The following is a 6,252-nucleotide window of genomic DNA, read 5'->3' as shown; positions in this document are numbered from 1 at the left end:
GGCCCCAGGGCTCTAGGACTTTAAATGGACTAAAAATTCATAGTTGCTATTTGGATCTGATCACCTTTCATCCTTCTCAGAAAGTTAAAAATAAATGAGTGTTTTGGTACTAGGACGCTTATAAAAACAACCTTCTTTAATGCAATCCATAAGCTCTCTCTGGTGAATAACTTGCTGAGTGCGATGGGGAGCTCCTGATGCTGTTTTCATGTACCTCTGCAGCTATTCTGCTGTCGTCTTCTGCATCTGTGGCAAACCTGGACGGGGGTAAGTGCTATGAAGAACAGTTTTATGTTTGTGTAACTGGTGTCGGGTCTCACTGGGGAAGGAAATGCTAATGACACTACGAAACCGTGGTCTGTGCTCTCTGATAGTTTGTGCACAGGGATTATCCCAGCTGTGACAGGTTTATGCATAGCATGATTATGCTGGAAGTACTTTGCAAAATTCAAGGGAAATGTTCAGGGGGAAGGAACGCCTCTGGAAGATTTTGCTTGAAGGTCTGAAAACACAATCTGCCCAATTTCTTTCTTGCCTGGACAACCTGTGGGACAGTGATGTGGTACTGAGCTGCAAGAGAAGGGAATAAGCTCACTGAGAAGAAAGACTGACATTTTCAAGGGAAACAAATACATTAATATTGTTCTAACCAAGGCAGAGAGCTGATTTGTTGACAACTTTTCGAACAGTTTTAATACAGTTAAGTCTGCTCTGTGTGACAATAGCAATATGGAGATAAAGCAGCTTTATAGGGCTGCATGTATCTTCCTGAACAAAAAGATTACTTTTTAAATAGTTTCCAATACATGAAATGACATGACTGGATTGGAGACAAACTTCAAGTAAATCTCCCACCTTCCTTTAAGTTTCATTCTGAATTGAGTGCCTGCTCAAAGCAGATACATCTTCACTGCACAGTAGTCTGGATAACATCTCTAATCAATTCCTCCTCTAAGTGCAAAATATTTCTTTCTATAGCTCGGGTACCATCCTGCAGGATGGTTACTCACCAAGGGAACTCCCACCTTCAGAGGGGCTCATATTGTGAATACCCCAGTGGGCTGGAGCACCTCGGCTCTGAGAGCAGCAGGATACCCCTGTGCATAACCGGGGCTCTGCAGACACCCTCTCCCTGTTGCTCTTTCTCTCCCCTCCCCACAAGTTCCTGGTTCATTTTCCCCCGTGGCTGTTTTGACTTGTAGCTTCTTAGCTAGCATTATTTTTCAGAATGAGCCCTTAAATTCTCTTTTGCAGTGTGAATGTGTTGCTTGTTGGTTACAGCTAAGCTGATACACCTTTTGCTAAGTTAAAGTCAAAATACTCTTCAGTGTTGCTTCAATTAACATGGTATGTTAGTACTGACATACCAATGACTAAGCGCAGTCAGAGTTTAACTGATTTAATTTAAATGTCTTACAGCAAAGGAATTATCCAGGGTAAATCCGAACCCTGTGTCACTTTGTCAAATGCTTTATTGGTTCTTAATGCAAAATTAACTTATCAAAGAGCTTGCCAGCATCCAGATGTTTTAATGTCTTTAGATCCTTTAATATTTTTGAATCATTTCATTATTGAAGCACACGTATGAAGAGTATCACAACTCCTGTATCAAATGGGACTTCAATTCTACATGATCAGGGAGTGGTTCTGCCTTTCTTTTCAATGCTGGATAATCACAGAATCACAGAATCACAGAATCACAGAATGTTAGGGATTGGAAGGGACCTCGAAAGATCATCTAGTCCAATCCCCCTGCCGGGGCAGGATTGCCTAGACCATATCACACAGGAACGCGTCCAGGCGGGTTTTGAATGTCTCCAGAGAAGGAGACTCCACAACCTCTCTGGGCAGCCTGTTCCAGTGTTCAGTCACCCTCACCGTAAAGAAGTTTTTCCTCAAATTTAAGTGGAACCTCCTGTGCTCCAGCTTGCACCCATTGCCCCTTGTCCTGTCAAGGGATGTCACCGAGAAGAGCCTGGCTCCATCCTCTTGACACTTGCCCTTTACATATTTATAAACATTAATGAGGTCACCCCTCAGTCTCCTCTTCTCTAAGCTAAAGAGACCCAGCTCCCTCAGCCTCTCCTCATAAGGGAGATGTTCCACTCCCTTAATCATCTTCGTGGCTCTGCGCTGGACTCTCTCTAGCAGTTCCCTGTCCTTCTTGAACTGAGGGGCCCAGAACTGGACACAATACTCCAGATGCGGCCTCACCAGGGCAGAGTAGAGGGGGAGGAGAACCTCTCTCGACCTGCTGACCACACCCCTTCTAATACACCCCAGGATGCCATTGGCCTTCTTGGCCACAAGGGCACACTGCTGGCTCATGGTCATCCTGTTGTCCACTAGGACCCCCAGGTCCCTTTCCCCTACGCTGGTCTCCAACAGTTCTGTCCCCAACTTGTACTGGTACATGGGGTTGTTCTTGCCCAGATGCAGGACTCTACACTTGCCCTTGTTATATTTCATTAAATTTCTCCCCGCCCAACTCTCCAGCCTGTCCAGGTCTCTCTGAATGGCTGCGCAGCCTTCCGGCATCTCAGCCACTCCTCCCAGTTTTGTGTCATCAGCGAACTTGCTGACAGCGCACTCTAATCCCTCATCCAAGTCATTAATGAATATATTGAATAGAACTGGTCCCAGAACCGACCCTTGCGGAACTCCGCTAGACACAGACCTCCAACTGGACTCTGTCCCGCTGACCACTACTCTCTGGCTTCTTTCCTTCAGCCAGTTTACAATCCACCTCACTACCCGATCATCCAGACCACACTTCCCCAGTTTAGCTGCGAGGATGCTGTGGGAGACCGTGTCAAACGCTTTACTGAAATCGAGATAGACCACATCCACAGCTTTACCATCATCTATCCACCGGGTAACATCTTCATAAAAGGCTATCAAGTTGGTTGAGCAAGACTTCCCGTTGGTGAAGCCATGCTGAGTGCCCCTAATGATCCCCCTATCCTTGATGTGCCTAGAGACAGCACCAAGAACAAGTTGCTCCATCACCTTTCCGGGGATGGAGGTGAGGCTGACCGGTCTATAGTTACCCGGGTCCTCCTTCCTGCCCTTTTTGAAGACTGGAGTGACATTCGCTTTCCTCCAGTCCTCAGGCACCTCTCCCGTTGCCCACGACTTAGCAAAGAATAATGACTCATTCCTCCAAGTTTACAATGCTACTCAGCCAGAGAAAAGGAGGAAAAAACAGATCTAGAGGGCAAAGTGAAAATAATAGCCTCTTCTGTACCTTGAAGTAAGCCAGAGATTTAGGAAACCATTTTTGTTATGTTGTAAATGTTTTATGGCTCTGCACTTTTCCATGCAAAAGGTTTCACTGTGTTAACACTGGGGTTTTAATGTAAATCATCCTCATAGTAGACTGTAAATATACACAGGGATAGAGTAAGACGATGAACCGGAGAAAAGTACAGTTAAGCACAAATATGTGGAAAATGCAGTCAAGGTGATCAGCAAAACGCTGGAGTGAGGACTTGGCACATAGAGCTGGGAGGCACAGGGACCACTGGTGTCCTCCTCTGGCACTGCTTAACGAGGTGTTTGGCTTTGTGTTGTGTAATGCGAGTTTGGTACCTCGGGTTCTTGGGCTCTGAGGCAGTGGTTGTGCATGTGTAAGAGACAGCAACAGACTGACTTTGACTTACACTTGGTTTGAAACACTTCTCAAACTGTGCTATTTTGGGTAAGACCTCACTGCTGAAGCAGATCTCAGGGGCTTCTGCACCCAAGAGTCAATCTGGTTTTTTCCTACTGCATCAGCTGTTTTGGTGGGAGTTGCTTCCTCTCCCTGTGCAATTTGTGTCGTTGTTTAAGAAAAGCATGTTTCTGCTGGGTGTTAGCTTGCAAGAGTTTGCTGTCCTGGTGTGTAGCTGTGACAAGGCACTGGGGTTTTCCTATGAGATAAACCAGTGAATATCAACAGTCAGCGTGCGCAATGGAGGAGACATAGAAGCTGATCATGCTAACTGCCTTTAAAAACTGCTAGCACCTTGTCTCAGCCAACATTGCATAGGGAGGGAATAGTTACATCACTGTACAGGGGAGAAAGAACACCCGGTGCAGATAATGTTGAAGTTACGTTCTTTGTCACATTTCACAGCACACTCTTAACAGCACCTCCAGTGTTCATACACACATCTTGTAAATGAGCTTTTCTCCTTGGCCCCACTTCCCCAGGGCCTGGGGGAGCGTAAAGCCCCATCAAGAAAGGATGTATATGGTAAGAGTAAGGATGGCTTCTTTTGGGACCAGCATCCCTCTGGTGCAGTCCTGGAAGGAAAGAGCAGCTCTGATTTCATCTGGGACTCTCCCTGGATTTGGGGGAGCAAGAGACTCCCAACATTGCATGTGAGCTCTTACCACCTGAACCAGCTTGCCCTATGACATCATTAAAAAGCAAGGTGGGCACTGCTCTCAACAGTCAATTTATCCCTTAATGATGGAGTGTATTGCCAACGAAGTCCAAAAATCTGACAATCACAGTCATTCTTTAATTGTAACTTGAGTTGTATACTCAAAAGGTTAGTCTGGCATTTTATGGCTGGCTACTTTATCTTTTAATTAAATGCCCATCAAACCTCTTTGATCTGAGGAACAAAGGCTCATAAGATGCAGAGTCACTGCTCTGCCCAGGTAATTCTCAATAATCCAGATTGTCTCATCCTGCAGCGTGGAGGTAATTTGAATTGAGGCTGCAGGTTGCTTTTGGGCTCCCGTCTCTGCTGAACTTGTTGATTTGCATTCTGAGAGGATCTTCCAGGAGATAATGGGATTTGTGAGGAAAGTTGATTTTACCTTGTTATGCATCGAGGGAATAACGTCATCCTCTGAACAAGAGGCAATGCAGGATGGTAATTACTCAGCCAGGTTGAAGATAGCAGGGAATAGGGGAGGCACAGCTGCTTAGTCTGACCAGCCCTAGATTGTTCCCTATTATAAAAATGCCATCACAGATTTGCTTTAAGTAATTTCCTGAGGCTAGAAAATGAAAGGAAATAAACCTCCGGTCCTAGGTTGCAAAAAATCATAAGCACAATCTCAGAAAATCATGAAAAGATTTGACTTCATAAGATAAAATTCAGATAGCTTTGGGCTTCTTTTGTGTGTATTTTCTGAGGATTTTGGACTCTTAGATCCAAATTTAAAGGTCCTTCTGGCACCCTAAGAAGCAGGAATTTTATTTTTTTTTTAAGTTAAGCGTTTCTCTTGTAATCACCTGAACTGAAAAGCTCAAGAACCCCAAATAACACAAGGTTCATAATAAAATGTTTGCAAGAACCTATCACCCTGAGGCACCCTGTATCTATTCAGTGGCATCCTTCCAGCTCTGGCCACCGTGGCTCACTGCAGCAGTCCCTGGTTTGGATGCCCTGGGCCCTGTGTTAATGCACCTCATGAAGTCTCTGCTTTGAGCTTCCCTCCCCTCTGATTCAGTGCTGTTTACTTGGCACGTGTGTGTGCCTGTTGAGTGCATCTGAGTGGGATGTTGCTGGGAAGCCCGTGTACCCTGGAGGACCCCCTGGGGACCAAGCAAAGAGGCAGAAAGGAGGAATGGAATAACAAGAGTACATGGAGTAGGAAGAGAGGAGAAAGAGAGGAGTAGCCACCGCTCAGCAGGGTCCTGGACAGTGGGCAGCAGGGCTGAGGAGCTCCCAGCAGCCATGGTCTTTGCCCAGTCTATCCCCTCCTTCCTCCTTCTCTTGGCCAGCTGTTTCCAACCCCAGCACTGTGCTGGTTGCCCCCACCTCACCTCCTGGACTTTCTTCAGGCATATCGTCAACTGTGCTTTTAGCAGTTCCCAGGAAATGCCTTCCCCTTCTCCTCACCCTTCATATCTTCCCAGCTTGAGAACCGCTTCATAAAAATGTATGTGAGACAGCAGAGCCCAAAACAAGCTTAGGCAGTGACTATTTATACACATAAATATGAGCCTGCGTGCCAAGCTGTTCTACAGAAACTTATTTATTTTTAAAAAGGAGCTGTCTTATTTACTCATTTCTCAGGATAACTTCTCTCTCCATCAGAGCTCTGCACCCCCTGCCCAGTGGGGCCAGCTCTCTGCTGGAGGAGTCCCTCCAAGGACCCTTCAACAGGAACACTTGAGTACGTACCAGACTTCAGTGTATATCGTTTAATGTACATCACAGGTTAGTTTGTAGTGATGCTTCACATCTCCTCTGAGTGCTGACCCAGAAGGTGTGCGTAGAGCTACAGAAGGCAGCTAGTTTGATAAAT

The sequence above is a fragment of the Nyctibius grandis genome, chromosome 10 (assembly GCF_013368605.1).
Source record: "Nyctibius grandis isolate bNycGra1 chromosome 10, bNycGra1.pri, whole genome shotgun sequence".
Taxonomy (NCBI): Eukaryota; Metazoa; Chordata; class Aves; order Nyctibiiformes; family Nyctibiidae; genus Nyctibius; species Nyctibius grandis.
The sequence above is the reverse complement of the archived record's forward strand: the minus strand, read 5'-3'. Positions refer to the sequence as shown.